At 42.5% G+C, this 20,275-nt stretch overlaps 1 protein-coding gene and 1 pseudogene across 1 annotated transcript in view; both read right to left on the bottom strand.

Moving 5' to 3' along the window:
• The window catches only part of LOC134532988 (unconventional myosin IC), a 157,411-nt gene extending 138,402 nt beyond the window's left edge, over positions 1-19,009 (bottom strand). The window contains exon 1 of the mRNA XM_063370090.1: positions 18,791-19,009. The gene's annotated coding sequence lies outside the window, so the exon portion shown is untranslated. The remainder of the gene's footprint in view (positions 1-18,790) is intronic.
• On the bottom strand, positions 15,222-18,791 carry LOC134532992 (uncharacterized; annotated as a pseudogene).
• Positions 19,010-20,275: the final 1,266 nt, after the last annotated feature.

Raw genomic sequence — 20,275 nt, 5'->3', positions numbered from 1 at the left:
ATGTGCTGCCTTTTCGTAGTCGGTGCTTCCAAATGTGCTGCCTTTTCGTAGTCTGTGCTTCCAAATGTGCTGCCTTTTCGTAGTCGGTGCTTCCAAATGTGCTGCCTTTTCGTTGTCGGTGCTGCCAAATGTGCTGCCTTTTCGTTGTCGGTGCTTCCAAATGTGCTGCCTTTTCGTAGTCGGTGCTTCCAAATTTGCTGCCTTTTTTGTTGATGGTACTTCTATTTTTTTAATGTTGTTTTGACTCTAGTATTTTAGTAAATTGTTCTTGATTTGACTAGCGTATTATTCAAACCGGTTAATGTATAAAAACGAGTCCTAGACAGCAGGACGCCCAATTTGTTACTGCCGTCGACGGTGTACGGATCACCTAGTTTGTTTCTTCTGGTGCATAAGTCGCGTAACTGCCTGTTCTTGAGACTTCGATGGCATCTTTACCGACTTTAACGTCGTACTCGATGGAGGATGTACCATCGACAGATGTAAAGGATGATCGTCTGCTTGGGACTGTATTCACCAACACGAATAAGAAAGATACACGCAAGCATAAAGCTAATGTTGGTGACATTGTGAGAATCTCCAAGCAGAAAGGTGTCTTTGAGAAAGGTTTCACAGCGAATTGGAGTTCTGAACTTTTCCGTGTGATGTTACAGTGACTCTGAGGCTGTTGACAAAGACATAGACTATGATGAAACACCTAAAGCTGCCAAGATCGAAGAATGTGGCGGTGTCCTGAGACCGAAACGGTGGAAACGACGTGATATATTAAATAAATCTGATCAAGCTTGTGATGATCACCGTCTCAAACATGAAAGTTACCCTGAGGTTGGTGGTAAAACGGAAGACACCAGAGATCGTAATATTTATAAAGGTGCAAGGAAGATGGTGGTAGAAGAGATTGATTACACATCATGGAAAGATCCAAACATATTGGTTGACCGGCTAAGACTTTTACATGGTTCGCTTTGTGCAGGAAACTATTCGTGCATCAAAGAAATATCCTTCATACTCAAGGAACTGAGGAATGCTGGCTACATACAATAATGGCTTGTTTTACTTGCATTTGTATAATGTAAAGCAATAAAATAAATAATTTAAATTATAAGAATTTAATGTTTTTATTTCTTGTATTCTGATTTCTAACTAAGACTTAGATCTCGTAACTTGTGCTTCCTTTTTGCCTTTTTTTGTTGATGGAGCTTCCAAATGTGCTGCCTTTTCGATGATGGTGCTTCCAAATGTGCTGCCTTTTCGTTGTCGGTGCTTCCAAATGTGCTGCCTTTTCGTTGTCGGTGCTGCCAAATGTGCTGCCTTTTCGTAGTCGGTGCTTCCAAATGTGCTGCCTTTTCGTAGTCGGTGCTGCCTTTTCGTTGGTGGTGCTGTCTTTTCGTTGATGGTGCTTCCTTTTTGTTGATTGCGCGTAGTACAAAATGTAGTGATTGAATATTTACTAGTTTATCACCTCTTGGTGTTACTAAAATATTTTTCAAGGTTACTTGCTCCTTTAGAATGTATAAAAATGTCACGATGGATTAATTGAATATAATTAGCTAACGACGAAGGTCATGTGGTCCTGAAATGACTAGCCTATACGTCTGATAATGACATGACTCGGTCTCATGGACTGAAGACAATTGTTCTTTATGTGCGGTTTTGTACATGAACGGCTTATAGGTTATTCAGATTATTCAAAAATTAGACTTTCATGATAGGCTTATCGTCACTGTATTAATTCTTTGGTTAGGTATATTGACTTATGATTAATAAACTCCGCGAAAGGTAACGGAAAAAAGAATTTAAAATTTATTTAATAATTAGTTACAACTGTCACTGGTCAAGAATCTAACCGTGGACATGGATCCATCGATTCAATTTGTAAATTAATAATTGATTTTTTCGGAGACTATTGGAATTTTTCCCGCATTTCTAACTAAATAATTACATGATTTCAACATGGCGGTCAAATTTCAAGATGGTGGGCACCTCAGCAATAATAAATTATTACTGCACTGTAGCATGTTAGAATAGAATTTGCATGATGGTAAGACAAGTACACACAATATGGTGACCTCCAGCAGACGAAAACATGATGGTGGCAATGACCGCTAGCATGTACTGAACATAAAATGACGGATCCGTGATGGACATCAAGGTCAAAGTCAAAGATCAATGTCGAGGTCAAATTTCAAGGTTAAGGTTAAATTTCAAGGTCAAGGTCAAAGGTCAAGGTCAAGGTCAAAGGTGTGGTGACGTCATACCAGCTGATGGTAAATACCTTGTTATTGGTGGAGGTAGGTCAGTCTGAAGGTGGCTTCTGTGGAGGAAGGATCTGTTGATTTTATATTTTTTGCCCTCGCCGGTTTCGAATCAAGGACGGGAATCGATATAAACAGAATTCTATGAAGTTAATTTTTTGATGAATTTTGAACTTTTTTTTTCATTAAAATCGTATAATAAATAAAGATTTTCAAGATGGTGTCTAAATTTAAAGATGGCGACCATAACGATAATTGTAACATTAATAGGACCCAATATGGCGGTCTTAACGAAAAGTGTAAGAATGATATGGTACTCAACCAAGATGGCGGGTGTAACGAAATATGCAACATTTATATAATCCAAGATGTCGACCGTAACAATAACTGCAACAGTGGTTTTTAAGATTTTTATTTAATTCGATTATTTAATTTTTTTAATGATTTTTAAAATTTTTCCCGATTTTCTAACATAAAAATTGCGGATTTTCAAGATGGCGACCGTAACGAAAATTGCAATGGTGACGACATGATTCGAAGTTGGTGGAAATTACTAGAAATACAAAATGGCAAATGGATTAGCATGGATTAACATATGGATTAGCATAGATTGACATACGGATTAGCATAGATTGGCATACAGGTTAGCATAGATTGGTATACGAATTAGCATAGATTGGCATACGGATTGGCATAGATTGACATGGATTAGCATAGATTGGCATGGATTAGGTTAGGTTAGCATAGATTAGCATATGGATTAGGTTAGGTTAGCATAGATTAGCATATGGATTAGGTTAGGTTAGGTTAGGTTAGCATAGATTAGCATATGGATTAGGTTAGGTTAGGTTAGGTTAGGTTAGGTTTGGGTAGGTTAGGTTAGGTTAGGTTTAGTTTAGTTTAGTTTAGGTTAGGTTAGGTTAGGTTAGGTTAGCATAGATTAGCATATGGATTAGGTTAGGTTAGTTTAGTTTAGTTTAGTATAGTTTAGGTTAGGTTAGGTTAGGTTAGGTTTGGTTTAGTTTAGTTTAGTTTAGTTTAGGTTAGGTTAGGTTAGGTTAGGTTAGCATAGATTAGCATATGGATTAGGTTAGGTTAGTTTAGTTTAGTTTAGGTTAGGTTAGGTTTGCATAGATTAGCATATGGATTAGGTTAGGTTAGGTTAGGTTAGTTTAGTTTAGGTTAGGTTAGGTTTGCATAGATTAGCATATGGATTAGGTTAGGTTAGTTTAGTTTAGTTTAGTTTAGTTTAGGTTAGGTTAGGTTAGGTTAGCATAGATTAGCATATGGATTAGGTTAGGTTAGGTTAGGTTAGGTTAGGTTAGGTTAAGTTTAGTTTAGTTTAGTTTAGTTTAGTTTAGTTTAGTTTAGTTTAGTTTAGTTTATTTTAGTTTAGTTTAGTTTAGGTTAGGTTAGGTTAGGTTAGGTTAGCATAGATTAGCATATGGATTAGGTTAGGTTAGGTTAGGTTAGGTTAGTTTAGGTTAGGTTAGGTTAGTTTAGGTTAGGTTAGGTTAGGTTAGGTTAGCATAGATTAGCATATGGATTAGGTTAGGTTAGGTTAGTTTAGGTTAGGTTAGGTTAGGCGTGCGAAGGAAGTACCTACGGGCTCCGACCAACAGCGCTTCTCTGCTGTGAAGTATTAGGAGATCAGAACTTGAGAGGAGGTAGTAATAAAAACTTGCCGGTGCCGTTGCGCGTCGTGGAAGTAGAGCGCGCCAAAACACACGGTTGCCTGGCCATATGTATCCGGCGTTCATAACACGTGTAGAAGTAGGCTTATATTCGTTACCTCCTGGCTGTTTATTACCGCCTAATACTTTTCATAGCGAGACGTCCTGGCGAGCTGGTCTGTCCGTCGTAACGGGACATTTTTTCGTGCGTACATGGCTGATGAACGTAACGGGACACTTTTTCGTGCGTGTATGGCTGGCGGAAGTGACGTAATCCAACATGGGTGATGAAGCGAAGCCGTAAGGTGGCATGATCGGATCCCCGATCCCCAGCCCCCAGCCCCTGCCCCAGAATGAACCAAATACATCTACTTTAGAAGAGCCAAAAATTATTTCGCGCTTTCTTTTTTCACGTCAGGCTAGATTCACCGATACCGAGGTCAGATGTGCTTTCCGTTCTTTTGGCTGGGTCGCACAACGATTGGTTTAACACTTTTACTGGCCGTCCGCAAAATCACAGCAAGAACTAATTCTAATATGCCTCTTTGGGAACATTACGAGATTGTTTGATTGTTTTGCAGTCAACACAAAATGTTTGGCAGGATGTGCATTGACAAAAAAAAAAATGGCCGGCAATTTTTTTCCTATTTGTTTTTAGTTTACAGTATCGTGGTAATATTTTAAACATAAGGTAGTTAGATCGTGTGACACGCCAGAAGGTTTGCTTGCTGCAAGTAACTACGACGACGATGAGTCAGTCGGCGGGCTGATCTTTTTTCGGAGGCTGGTCGATTGACGGTGGTTGGTCGATTGTCGGCGGGCTGGTCGATTTTCAGCGTGCTGGTCGATTGTCAGTGGTCTGGTCGATTGTCAGCGGGCTGGTCGATTGACAGTAGTCTCGTCGATTGTGGGCGGTCGGTAGATCGTCACCGGTTGGACATATTGTCAGCGTTCTGGTCGATTGTCAGCGAGCTGGTCGATTGTCAGCGAGCTGGTCGATTGTCAGCGGGCTGGTCGATTGTCAGCGGGCTGGTCGATTGTCAGCGGTCTGGTCGATTGTCAGCGGGCTGGTCGATTAACAGTAATCTCGTCGATTGTCGGCGGTCGGTAGATCGTCACCGGTTGGACATATTGCCAGCGTGCTGGTCGATTGTCAGCGAGCTGGTCGATTGTCAGTGGTCTGGTCGATTGTCAGCGGGCTGGTCGATTGACAGTAGTCTCGTCGATTGTGGGCGGTCGGTAGATCGTCACCGGTTGGACATATTGTCAGCGTTCTGGTCGATTGTCAGCGAGCTGGTCGATTGTCAGAGAGCTGATCGATTGTCCGCGGGCTGGTCGACTGACCAAGAGCCGCGGCAAGGTCACGGACAGGCGGCGCGCGCGAGCGTGTCGCGGCCCAACCATGCGTGGAACGCGGACCGCGAGACCCAGTGACCGGCCAGTGCAGGGGCAGCCAGCGGCCAGAGACACGACTTGATGAAACTTCTTTACAGTCGGTAGGGGTAAAACCAGGCGATGACTCACGAGAGCGTAACTAAAAGTGCAACGTTCGAGAGTGGGGCGCTCGATGACGAAGAGGGGGGGGGGAGGAATAACGAATACAGCAGAGCGTCAGCAAACTTTAAGTCTCTTCGCGTGTTTTCCGCCGCTAGGATTGTAACAAATCTGAATCTCCGATTTGAACCTCCATTGCGTACACTATTCTTTAGATTGTTAGTTCTTGTGAATTAATAAAAATGTAGTTTTATGACGTATAAAACATAACATAACCCCGATCAAGACATGTGCTTTTAAAATATACATCAGTTTTCACTCTGTTCTGTGCCAATAATAACGGGAAATCTGCAGGTATGTAATCATGCGCCAGGTGCAAGTGGAACTGCGCTCTCGATAACTTGAGACTCGGTTCCCCGCGGCACGCTGACTTTATTTTTCACTTATTCGTCATTACTTTTATTTAAATGCTATTTGTAATATTTTAACTCAATACATCCCTTGCATCTGTTGTTCTGTCAGAAAAATTTTCAACAGTTATTCACTTAGCGTAATATAATGGGTGTGAAAGGCGCGCAAGTGCTGATAATTACGAAGACTTGCGCGAACATTTACACCCACTATTTTGCACAGTTGAAATTATTTGTGACAGAAAAATAAATTTAAAAAATGACTTTAAATAAAAATAATACGAAAAAAAATTTAAAAAAATCAAAATGGCGTGGGAGACAGAGTGTGCACGTGATATTCAAAGTGAAATATTTGTTGGCGCAACACTGAACGGTCTGTTTGGCAGTAGAGCTGTCATAAACACGAGTGCTGGTTGGTGCGCGCAGTTATCACTTCGTTAAAGTTATGGAATTTAATGGCACATTGTGTGTTCCCAGCTCCGTGGCGGAATGACAGTTCGCGACTGTTATGTTCCCTGGAAGTTGCTGAGACTGCGAGCTTCGTGTGTTTAAACAATTTGATTGCGTCACGTTGCGCTGTCGATTGTGCAAAACGACTTGGTAGCACTTCAACAACAGAAGCTATGTGGTGAGTCAAGGTATCTCTCACACATGAATTGTTGAGTTGTGACGTAGGATGTAGCGGTAGGGGAATGTTTACGTGGAAAGAGGTACGTCGCAACTTCCTGCATGCTAGGACGAGTGGTAATACACTGGAACAGCATTCAGAAGGACCCTACCTCGAACACCGAACCCGCCATCCTGATTTCTGTTTATCGTTGTCTTTCGAGATCACTCCATGCAAATTCTTGATTCCCCCTCTCCGCAACCACAATAAACTACGGCCGATTCATCCACCCACAGTCCAGGTTTGTGTCGACGAGAAGAAAATATCAAAAATTTCGGGATGTATATAGTATTTCATGGACTTATAATTGGTAGATATACCAACCAAAAGATTATAACCACACATAACCTGGAAACGTCCAACGCAAAACTGTCATAGTTTAGAAAGACACAACTTAGGAACTATCACTAGTGCGACGATTTAAAACAATCGCAGGTTAAACCTAATAACTTAAATCATGTGTTCTAAATTATTATTTTTCTTATGTTCGCATTTCTGTGTTGTGCGTTTTCTGAAAAATGTTTTTTGCTTGAAAGTTGTGTGTGTTTCAGAGTCGTTTGCTTCCCAGGTTGTGTGTTCGAAAGTAGAGTGTTTTCCCAAGTTGTGACAGCAACCCGGAAACAGCTCCTGTGTCCGCGGCGGGCGGCGAGGGAAGGTCGGCGACCTCTCGTCGGTCCGCGCGTGCTTGCGTTGTGCGAGCAGTCCCGCCGCGGTCCGCGCGCGTGCCCCGGGTACTCGCCGTCCCCCAAGTACCCGTGGTCCCCCAAGTACCCGTGGTTCCCCAAGTACCTGCCGTCCCCCAAGTACCCGTGGTCCCTCAAGTACCCGCCGTCCCCCAAGTACCCGTGGTCCCCAGGTACCCGTGGTCCCCAGGTACCCGTGGTCCCCCAGGTAACCAGTCGTCCCCCAGGTACCCATGGTCCCTCAGGTACCCGCCGTCCCCCAAGTACCCGTGGTTCCCCAGGTACCTGCCGTCCCCCAAGTACCCGTGGTCCCTCAAGTACCCGCCGTCCCCCAAGTACCCGTGGTCCCCAGGTACCCGTGGTCCCCCAGGTAACCAGTCGTCCCCCAGGTACCCATGGTCCCTCAGGTACCCGCCGTCCCCCAAGTACCCGTGGTTCCCCAAGTACCTGCCGTCCCCCAAGTACCCGTGGTCCCCCAAGTACCTGCCGTCCCCTAGGTACCCGTGGTCCCCCAGGTACCCGCGGTCTCCCAGGTACCCGCGGTCTCCCAGATACTCGCCGTCCCCCAAGTATCCCCCGTCCGTGCGCCGTCTCACGAGAACTGGGCCGGACTCACTACGATCCTCACGTCCGTCATAAACATTTCTCTACTTGGATGCCGCCATCAAATGTTAAGCTATATTTTTTGAAGAAATTTGCCTACTGCATGCATATATCGCGAAAAGAATTCCCAGACTAGCTGAAAGTCAAAACACTGTAGCGTCGTCTGTGTTTCGTAACTGGGTGAGTTTCTTTGAGGTACGTAGGTATTTACTGTTACAACACTAGTCACAGTAATCCAGTGCGGAAGTAAACGCGTCCTGAGTGGCTCGGTCAAATAAGGCAGCGGATTCTCTCGCAGACGGACGCCAATCTCAAGGATGAAACCATGTTGCAGTCTAATAGGCTTTCAAATTTTTTCGCGAAAAATGTCAGCCTCTAAAGATAATGTATACGCTAGACACTTATAAATTATAAAATAAACTCAAAAATATTTATAATTTTTGTTTCAAATATCAACTTTAAGTGTTCATAAGCAAGTTAAAAACATAATGCGGGAGATGTTTAGCAAAAAAAAAAAACTAAAAACAAAAAAAAATTAAACAAAGATAACTATTTTAAGATATTTTTGAGGTTATAATTTCACCGTCCGTCCGTCGAGAGTTAAATCTCGGCAAGGTTTTGACGGATGGAGGGATGAAATTTTTCGGGCCATCTGATTGGCTGTATGTCACGTGATTGACGGACGGTCGGGTGACGAACGGATGAGACGGATCAAGTCTGAGCGGGAGTTCCTAGAGATCTTGACAAGGTCTCCATAGATGGTCAGGTTACGTTCTGCCCGGGGCGCCAGTTAAATAACTGAAACGTGATTTATTCGGCGGAGGCGTCCCAAAGCCTGAATTTACTAACAAAAAAAATATGATTTTAATACAACTGTAGGTTTTTTTTGTATGTGATACAGTTTGAAATACTTCAAAAAAGTTCCCAATGAAGATGTTAGGTTTTTGAATTTTTCGGCCTCTTAATATGCCACTAAGTATGCAAAATATAGATCGCCTGATGCATTTTTAGAAGCTATACAAATAGCAAAATTGCTTTCTCCAAATTAGTATTACGTATGGCAACAGCGTGCGCAGAAACAAAGACAGCGCTTACGGCAGTCGGCGTGTGTTAAAGAGAGAGAGAGAGAGAGAGAGAGAGAGAGACAATTTATTGCCACACTGCAATCTACGAATGAGACGCTATATAGTAAAAGAACCTCACGTTTTCGAAACATGTGTTTGGTTCTCGTGGCGCGACTGTCCTTATAATAATTCCGTAGAGACGGTGGTCCAGAGGTCAGATCACTCGCCTTCCAGCGAGGTTCTATTCCCGGCGGTAAAAAAGTTGTGGACGTTGCCGTGGTTCCGTTGGTTTGTCTCCGCCAGTGGTACGTCGCATTTTCTACACCCGTACATACCGTCGACGCGTCATTCTCACCCTAGTCGCCCCTCGATGTTGAGACGTCGAGCCACGATTCATCCATTGATTATTTAGACAAATTATTGAGGAGTTGCACATACAAGGTGATTTGTGACCACGTGGCGTTTACGAAGAAGCTGATGATAACTGACGTCATTTGGAGTAAACATTTTACACAAACATTGCGTGTAATCGCAAAACGTATGACGTTACACTGATGCGCATAAACGCAACGCGCGCAGTTCAAATGCGTGAGGCGGAAGGTGGTAAGTGTGAACAATCATTTGTACCATACAGCTCCCTACTTGTAAATACTTTTGACATCCAACAACGAAGTGACTTTCTTTCTTCTTTTAAGCGTTAGGTGTACAAAAATGGAAGCAGCCGTTAATCTGCGCTCATGGCTACTGATAAACTGCCATTCTGGTGTATCTACGGGACGTACCATTTGTTTTTGACACGGATATGCTGTAACGGATGAGTGACGTGGCGGGAATTCCAACATCGTTGAAACGTGCCGTGTCACGGGGTTACACGTAACGCAACGTATAAAATGCAACAATTGGATACCCACCTTTAAGATAACGTCAAATCACATTTTATGTAGTGTCTATGACTTTGTAAATATTTTTTTTGCAGGTTCAGACTATTACTGAGAATGGAGGAGTGGGAATATTCGCTGTTGTTTGTTCTTGGCCGCGTGAGAACTCTGGGCAAGACCCGGACACCAACAGCGAGTATGGCTTCAAGGTCGACTTACTCGCATCCACATAGCGCATCTTCGCCTCAGTGACTTGTTCGCAGACCTTCTGCTCCTAAGCGATAACGTTTGTAATACAACCACTTGTACATTGTCTACAACAACATATAACTATGCATTTTAAAATGATTCGATGACCCCGTATCACAGAATACTTAGTGAACGAACTTCGTTGACGTTATACTCGTACAAATGCCACCTGCTCATTGGCTACTGACTCGTGATACATGTCAACTGGAGTGCTTTATGATTCGATACTATTTTTAAGGGGATTCTTGATATGCTCTGAGACCTTCAGGTAAATCACAGACGCGGTACGAAGGTGAACGTGTTTTGATTCTAGCATACTTCGAAATGAATCCACGAATTTTTCCAGTCTCTAGCAATGATGTGAAGTCTACACTGGTGTCGGTAAAATAACGCGCGAGTCTGTCTCTAACCATTAGGACTCGTCACCACAGCATGGCGCAGAAGTGTGTCCTACTTCTGTGAACCGCACCATCACCCAGCGGTTCAGAGGTAGCGCGCGGACAGTAAGGCAAGGTTTGTAAACTTGGCAAGAAAGGGAAGAGCGAAGGTAAATAACACGCAACAAACTCAATAAAGCTATGCTAGTTTATAAAACACGCTGGGCGCAATAAGTCGGAAACCCGACAGCTTGGAATTGTACATCTGTAAAATAACTTTTCTTCAACGGGCTTCATTTCACGAAGAATGTATTTTTAACTACAAATAGTGAATTTCTTAAAAATTTGATTTAAAATCCTCATTTATTTTCAGTTTGCGACAGTCTAAATAAGGTAAAACTTTATGCGTGTGATGGAAAGAAAAATCGCACGCATCTATTCACATTACGAAACGAGAGAAGCATAAAGTTGACCGACGATAAAGCGTTGCGTTTTTGAGTCTTGCGTAGTTTATAAACAGGGATCTAAAAAAGTTGTTGTTTAACTTTTGGTGTCCTGTGTTTCTTGCATAATATATAAACACGTTCAACACAAAACTGACGACTAACAACTTGCACATTTTAGCGCAATAACCAAAAGTAATTTTAATTTCTTTCATCGGGGTTGTACAGTTCATGGAAAGCGAGGTCAATAGAGAAGGGCAATTTCAACTAACACAATTCAGGGAGATTGGGGGAGGACTAAACAATGGTCTATTGTAGGAAACCATCCAAGCAGTAGCTCTGAAGTACTTAACGGAAGATCGTGGAAAAACCGTAATCAAGATATGGCTGGACCGGGACTCGGGGTCATCCTGGAAGCGAGTCCGGCATTTCACCACAGCGTCATCTCGCTTGGTTTTGTTTGTTCTGGTGCAAGAGCCCGAACGTTGCGTACAGGATGTTATCAAATCGCGGAGCGTAAATTTAATGGGTGGCGGGGAATGCTTAAATGAGCAACTTGCGTCAAAGGAACACGTGTCCGGAGACGAAAGCTTGCAAAGTCACACGCGCAAACAGTGGCGCTCAAGTTTTGAATTTGGCGGGCTTCAGGACGCCACTCCACTGGCTGAGCGGACGCGCAGTGACGTTCATATGCCGCGCAGGAAACAGCCGAGGAGCAGGGCTCAGACGGTTCGAGTCAGCCATACGCAGTTCGGTGCGCATAGCCCATCGTGGTGTGAAACTGCAAGTTTTCAGGCAGTCGCTGGTTAAGCCGTATCAAGAAGGTCCTCCTACCTCCTACTCGGTACACGTCTTTGAGAAAGCCCCCTTGGTAAGTGCGCACTGCTCCTGCTGCAATTTGTTACGCCTCCCCGCACACCGCCTTGTGCACATTGGGTGTCTCGGCGCATAAGCCGGCCATTACTATTGATGTTTGCACCGTACTAACAATCAACGCTACGCTAATCGCCGAAGCCAACAACCAACTATCGCTGCCCTGTGCCTACACCAGACTGCTGGTTGCTACTGCGTACGGCTGACTCTAAAACGTCTGCGCCTCCTGATGACTTGTGTCTCGTTAAATCCACGCGCAAAAACCTTGGGCCGCAACACAGAAGCTTTTAATGGTCGATGGTATCACAGGTAGGGTGAAAGAATGCTAATTTTTAGTTCAAGATCAAATCCAAGCAATTTCAAGTCTTTTTACTCAGCTATATTTTAGATTTCAGTCCGTGCACTTGTCTCATATGGACACTGGAACTTATTTTGTGTATAGACATACATACCTAAACTTCAATAACTTAACAAAGCGTAATGAAATTATTGACAAAAATTCGACATAAAAATGTGGACTTTTTTTTTATGTTCTACGCGGGTTTTGGAGAATTTTTGACGTGATAACGTCTTATAAATCGATGAACGCCGGCTGCACGCACGAAAAAGCATGACTCATTGTCACGTTCCGCCTGAGCCGAGCGTGCAAGAACCAGCCAACCACCGTGCGAGAAAATCTTCTTTAATATCAAACAGGTTAAGGCGGGCTTTTTATCTAATTGTTCGTGATTATATTTAAACAATTTATTTAAATTAAATTTGCAAAAACTGTAAATACAGTAGAACTTGGATAATTCGAACCTCAAGGGACCAGTCAAAAACTTCGAATTATCCAAAAATTCGAATTAAGGAAGTTCGTAATATAAATAGGGCCAAAACAATAAAAAATCATATTTTCTATTAAAACTCTTTATTGGTTGACATTTTTTGAATAAATACATCGATTAATGCCTAAACGATACATACATATTAAAATGACCTTAAAACTATTGAACTGAAACATAAAAACAACCTATTGTTTTTGAAAAAAGATGATATTTTGGCCTGTTTTCTCGAATTAAGGCTCTCGGCCATTACAAAAGATTCTAACTTATTCAAAGAGATGAAGTATGAATCACTTACATTAATTCGGCTCTCAAAAAAACGTCTAAGTTCTTTTATGTGATTCATGGCGTCAGCTGCACTCGGCACCGGTTCTTCTTCTACTCCAGCGATCTCTTCTTCCGAACCTTCCCCGTCATCGTCTTGCTTCTCACGGCCGAGCACCTCTGCGATGATTTCGGTGTCAGCGACGTCACCGCACACCGCAACATCTTCATCGACATTGAGAAAGTCTTCGTACGAGATGGTCGGGTCGGCTCCCACATTCTCCCAGCCGTCGACTGCTGCTGGAATGGCTTCCGCTTCAGTGGCTTCCACAGTTTCGTCCTCGGTTTTAACAAAACCTGCCTTTTTAAAACAGTTTTTGATTGTTTCTGGCTTCACTCTGTCCCACGCTTGCTTACACATTCTGGAAGCTTGCAGAATATCGAGCTTTATTTTCAGGGCGTTTCCATCTCCGGACAGTATGTTTTCTACCAGCAAGGTTCTGTAGAAATGTTTCAAATTTTTTATAATCCCTTGGTCCATTGGCTGGACAACAGATGTCATATTGGCTGGGAAAAAAACCACTTTAACACATTTCAACACTGGTATGGTGTTATGCGCAGTACAGTTGTCGATGAAGAGGACCACCTGACGCTTTTCTTTAATAAACTTCTTGTCCAACTTTATTAGCCACTTTGAAAACAGGTCGCCTGTCATCCAAGCGTTTGAGCTGTTAACGTAATCCACCGGTTTCGACTTGACATTCTTAAAACAACGGGGATTAGCCGATTTTCCAATCATCAACAAGGGCAGCTTTTCTGAGCCGTCCATGTTTGCTCCGACTAAAAGCGTCACTCTTTCTTTGCTTAGTTTTCCACCATGACATTTTTCGCTTTTAAATGCCAATGTTTTGTCCGGTGTGCATTTAAAAAAAAGGCCAGTCTCATCAACATTGAAAATATTGTTTGGGTCTCTATCTTGGATCATCTCTTCTAAATCTCGCTTCCACTGGCCGGCTTCTTGCTGGTTCACTGCCCCACTTTCGCCACAGACTGCTTTGAACGTAATTTTATTACGTTCTTTGAAACCATCCAGCCATCCAGTGCTAGCTTTGAAATTTTGTTTGCCCAATTCTTTAGCGAATTGCTCGGCCTTTACCCTTATTAGGGGACCACTCAACGGAATTTTTTTGTCTCTGGCTTGCTTGAACCACTTAAGAACATAATTGTCGACGTCTGGGTTATCTGGTTCTCGTAGTCGTTTTCGGTCTTTATCAAATTCCTCTGCACTGCTGAGAATTTTATCTCTATTCTTCAAGAAAGTGGATAGAGTGTTGGGTGGAATCCCAAAGTCCTTCGCGATTTCCAATTTCTTTTTTACGCCTTTGTCCACTTCCCTAATCGCCGCTACTTTTTCAGCTAGAGTCAAAGTTTTATAAGCACGGGATTTTGTAGACGAGGTCGACGCCATGGTTGCTACTCTCACAGTTCACTCACTAAACGTCACTGTACGTAAAAACTACACGTAATCACACATCAAAAGACAATTTTAAATAAGCTACAGTACACTGTATGTTACAAAACAGACGATACACAGAACGATGCACAGTTGTACAGTACGGAGTGGAGAGGGGTGAGTGTGGGGAGGGGTGACCTTGGAGACACTACTGCTGCGTGTTGTTGCTACGCGCAGGCGGTCGGCACTCGGCACAAGTGTGCGGGAGGGGAAGGGTGAGTCATCACACTACAAGCTACCGCGCATTTGGTCAAACGCTTAACTTTTGCCGAGTATTGTTTGTAAAACGTATTTCCCGATAAATTTACAATTTTTTGAGCCGTAGTTTATAATTTATTCACTAAATTAGACGCACCAAAAATTCGAATTATCCAAAATAAAATTCGAATTATCCACGATTTTTAGCATTGTTTAGATACAAAATGCTAGGGACCAAGAGGAAAATTCGAATTAAAGAAGATTTCGAATTAAAGAAGTTCGAATTATCCAGGTTCCACTGTAATATTTGAAAATTAAAAAGGATGCAATTTTTCATCAATGTTTTCTTATGACGTTATCACGTAAAATTATCGTACGTAAACCAACTTTACAGACAACCCCCCTTTTTTTACCAGCTCTTTTCAGGTAATTTTACGGATAATTTTCTAACAGCGTGGATGCTGCGGCGCTTCGTATTTCCTGGCGCACTGCGGATCCGCCTTCGATCCCAGCTCAAGCGCGTTTCACGCAGACGAAGCCAGTATTTGTGGGAGGGGGCCGAAGGAAGCTATAAGTATATTTTTTTGTGGAATCTGGGGGGGGGGGGAGTTTTTTAAAATATAATCCTTGAAAATGCATTTTGGAGCTACCTGAGGAACCTCAATGATTTTTTTTTAAGTCTTAAATTCTGAGATAACAAGTGCCACTTATGAAAGGTAGATGGAACCTGACATACCACTGCTTATGATCGTGTTTTTATTTGTGATTTAAGAGAAAGATTCTCTCTAATTTTGCATATTTAGTGGCCATAAATTGAAAGTAATTTTAAGCTGCTTAGTTAGTTACATCATTATTGTGAGAAAATAAGCTTTACAAGGAAACCATGACCCCCCTGACCCTCCTTGATAACGCTCCTGTTCTCTTGTTATTCTTCGTCTGTATCGCAAATATCGTAAAAGAACAATACAGGAAACTCTGGCCAATTGGCACTGGCGAAGCGCGAGACAGGTTATTGCATTGTTTTCAAGCTATTTTCCACTCCACGCCGCTAGATGCCACTACTGTAACTAGTCTCAAGCACTTTATACACATATCGTACAAAAAAAAAAAAAGTGGGTACACTATGTCGCCAGGTTCGCTGACATCGTTACATCACTTGTCTCGTGTATTTCGTACCAGTTTCCCCTACTGTCCCTGTTGCAATATTTGGTGTCGTTTCTCCCACGAACACGAGCCTCCTATTGTCAGTCACGCTAAACTTCCAATCATCGCTGGGACCGCGGCGAAGCCAGGCGCGCAATGGGTTGGCTCTCGCCATCACGTGACACGCTTCGACAGTTGCGGACGCGCGACCTTTACCCCGCCGACTACCTGACAGCGTAGGTCGCCACCACCCGGCCAGTCTTGACACACTAACGGAACGCCGCAGGCCGTCTTCCCAACCGCAATTAATAACAACACGGGTTCCGATGATGATGATGATGATGACGATGATGACGATGATGATGAAGATAATTATAAGTTACTGTACAGTCCGGGTGTCCACAAAAATATCTGTAGAAAAAATTTCCCCGACTTTTCAATGACTTTCCACAACCAATATTACAAATTTCCCTGACTTTTTATTTTATTTTAATAATTTAATTATTTTGCCATTTCCAGAAACAAATAACGAAATTTCAGCCTTATTGGTTGTACTAGTTCAAACGCCATTTTACAGTGTGTATGACTAGGCATTAAAACACCATCTGAAAAAGGAAATGTGTTCAAAGTCTGGGTGATGACATTACGGAGCACGCCATTTCCCCCTTAAAAAATGACTATTACTGAGGAATTTCCATTACTTTTCCAGGTTTTAAAGTAAATTCCAAGACTTTCCCTGGCCGATTTCAACTTCCCTGACTTAACTTGACCTGACTTGTTAATTTGTGGAAACGGCTGTAAACTACTAGTCCCCTGCTTTCTCGATCTTCTCTCCACGAACCAGATGTAAAAGTGCAGTTTTCCACATCCACTTTATCAATAACTGCAGTAGAATAAAAATTTCAATCGGATCTTGACTGAACCCAGTTGTGTGAGGCGCAAGCTGCTGTCACTATTTTTATGGCAGTCGGCACAGATATAGCTATAGGCTTTTCAAATACTCTAAATCATGACACCAAAAGGCCAAAAGCATTTTCTACAGTCCTTCTTGCCCTTGACAGACTAAGGTTAAATATTTTACCACTGGTATTCAACTATCTTCTGGGGTAGAGCCTCATAAAATACGATTTCAAAGGTAATGCCTCGTCTTCAAAAAAAATACGAAATCATCTGGAATTTGCAGATCATTGTTTTCAAAACTTTGTTTCAAAGAACTATTGTCAAAAACACCACCATCAGAATGTCTTCCTTGGGCTCCAACATCAATGTACAGGAAGCGGTAGTTGGCATCAGCAACAGCCAGGTGTATTACACTGAAGGAATGTTTGTAATTGTAATACTCGCTACCACTAAACATTGGAACACGAATATTCACAGGTTTGCCGTCAATAGCCCCCATGCAACCGGGGAAATTCCATTTCTCATTAAAAGCACATTCTATTTCTTTCCTAGATTCTTCAGATTTTGGTACCTAAACAAATCATATCATATAATACTGTGATTTTTAAATATTTTAACTATTTCAATGTTTTCACAAAGATGTTTTGTAAAGTTCATAACTCAATGTAACCCAACAAGGCATTGTAAATCGCGTCAAACAAAACAGAAACAAATTGGCTGATAGTATTTTTTGGTATTCTAAATAAATACTGGAGGCTGGAAAATGAATCCCCAGTAGCCAACAATCTCAAAGAGACAGACAACCAGCTTAGAATCTGCTGGAATCGCTTTCCTCATATTATTGTCCCCTTTTTGAATGATAGATTTTACTTTTTTTTTTTTAAGTAGAATCCAATATAGGTTTGGTTGAAGCCGAAAAAAAAATTCTGTAGCCATTTTCGTCTTCCAGAGATAATTCCATGCACAAAGAATTTGTGGGGCACCGAGAATATCCCTCTTCTGCACCCATTCGCGAACCCATACTCGCCTTTTTTTTTCTGGTGTTTGTTTTGTTGATCATACGTCTCAATTCGTGATTCAGAAGTTCGCATACAACCAACGGTGCCTCGCGTTCCGCCACCTCTGCTTTGCCGAGAAAATGTGGAGGTCGTAGGCACAAACCCGTGTGAACTGGAAACGGTCAGAAGCACTGTCATTGAAAAAGCAAGCCGTGAGACATGCGCAATGCAGGTGGTGCACCCACGTGGGAGCACAACAACTTTCAGTTCACTTCAAGGACAGCCGATGAGTGAAAAAATTTCCGACTGCAATTCAACATTAGCAAACACTTGGTCTGGGTTTATAAACTACGCACGAAACGTTAAACCACATTTAAGAACGCTGGTTTAAAAATTATGCAAGACTCAAAATCGCAACACAATGAAAGAACTACCCAAATTTCAACTTCTTGCGTTTCCGCCTTCTATAGTTAAATTTCCGAAAAATTTGAAAGATGCTGACGTTATGTGTACATATAGAAGACTACGATTTTTTTTTATTATTCCATGGATAACTTTTCACTAGCTAAAATTTTGCACATTGACAGTAAATAACCCATTTGAATCAAATAATTGGAAATTTCGCTCATTTGCATGGTAAACGTAAATCAGCCTATCAAAAGAAGCCCGTTAGGGAAATATTGTTACAAGTTTTTGCAATTTGAAGTTGCAGTCTTGCAACTTTCGTGCTTTCATAAATGATCGTTGTTTTTCTTGAGTTAAGTTGTGTTTTGCGTGCTTGCGCTCTTGCGTTGCTTGCGAAATTTATAAAACCCGGCCTTGATCGACGTATTCCATCGGGTAGCTAGTTTTAGAAGTTAGGCTACACTGTCAAGCGCATCCCAATTAGAGCACGTGGTGTTCAACGGTAAACAAAGTGCTCGTGAATTTCTAAATCACACCGGCGGAACTTATAATTCAAATGCCGCGGTGATGTGTGTGTCGTGGCTCGATTTATGAGCAAACAGACTGTTTCTCAAGTAGTTGAGAGCTAATTTTAATTTTGGAAGTCCCGTTCAAAAACTGCCGCAATTCAATATCCAACTGAATCGGCAAAGAGCACGCCATTTTTCAGATACTAAAAAAAGAACTGTGACATCGTACACTGAAACAATGCACTGTTTCTGCAACGTCACAGAAGTGTTTTTGAAACCAACGTGCTGCGTGGTATGGCAAACCCGGGCGGCCGGTTGGCAACATGTGGTTGGCAGAAGAGAATCCGTTAACGGCCGAGGTACTCACCGTCTTTCAGCCCGCGCGCAGCTGTTCGCACGGCGCAGGTAAGGGGAGCTCCTTCCTGTAATCCTCCTGGCGCGTCCTTTGTCCGGCCTCGAGATCACTCCTCGCGCCTGCGCCAACGGACGCGGGAGAAGGAACAAAAAAAAACTGCGCGCGCGAAAATGCCGTCGAGCCACCGACCGCGAGCGCGCACGAGGTTTGAATCAGATGTTCGTCGCGCGGACCGCGGCAGTCTAGCCCTCCCTCCACGGGTGGGGTGGTGGCAGCTCCACCCTCCCGCCCCACGCTTCCCCCACTCCGACAACACCCGGCGAGCACTCTCTCCCTCCCTCCCTCCCTTCGCGCGAAGGACGCGCGCGCTCTCTGGGACGAAAAAGGTTTCGCCGGCGACGTGACTGCTAGCCGGCTTACGGCCGCGTGCGTCACGCCCCAAGGAGGTTGTTCATGCAACCTCCTTCCTCCTTGGTCATGCCCCACGCCTTAGCAAGGCGTCCATGAGGCGATGACGCAAGCGAATAACACCGAGCGCCTAACAAGTGGGCTGTAGACCCGTAAAGACATCGAAGTTGCGCACGTATTTCCGTTACGTTACAGTGTTTCAGTGAAGTCATGTTGCGTGTCTGAAACGCATCGGAAACATTCATATGTGTGAAGAACACTAAAGTTTATCTTCCTCTTAGTACAATGAAACAAATAAGTAAAACGGGAAAATGTTAGTGCCAGTAAATTTATTTAAATAGTGACATGCTTAGCAAATATCATACAAAGTCAGAGTACATCATACCAATTTCAGACATAAACACATCGTGTTATTATTACAAATATTATGAACTACATTTAAAATTGGCATTCAGTTATTTAAGAATCAGTTAAAGTTTACAAGTTCATTCGCCAAATGTAAGAGGGATGTCTCGATTTTAAAGCAGTTTTGACGTTATTTTTACGTGAAAAAAAGTAAGTTTCCACATGTTTTCTTTTTCGCCACGAACCATGATACTTTAAGTGAACGACTGTGACGCGTGTTTGTAGGCACGGTAAATATTGGCCACGCACTAAAATTCCATACTGCGCAGCCTTGCCTGCACTCTACTTCTATAATTACTCAAAAAACAGATAAAAAAAAAATTCATTTTATTTTTCAAAAGATTATTTTGGAAACCAGTTGCCAAGAAATAATTTGTAATACTACAAGAAAGATATTATAAATTCGTACAACACATGACTATGGTTATTCTTGCAAACATGAAATACGTGTATTTAAATAAGACTGCGTATTTCTTACGACAACTGGCGCATAATTTTACACATTAATTGATGCTTAATCAAGCATAATTTTTTCAATCATGGAAAATAATATCAAATATTCAATAATTTTACTTTATTTTGTTGTACCATGCTTATTATGTGCGCTATTCAGGGAACGGTTTATAAATAACTTCAACCATGGGAGATACTGGGACAACACAAAGTATAAATGCCCGGGTAATA

The sequence above is a fragment of the Bacillus rossius genome, chromosome 6 (assembly GCF_032445375.1).
Source record: "Bacillus rossius redtenbacheri isolate Brsri chromosome 6, Brsri_v3, whole genome shotgun sequence".
In the NCBI taxonomy this organism is placed as follows: Eukaryota; Metazoa; Arthropoda; class Insecta; order Phasmatodea; family Bacillidae; genus Bacillus; species Bacillus rossius.
This window is presented reverse-complemented; position numbering and strand designations above follow the sequence as displayed.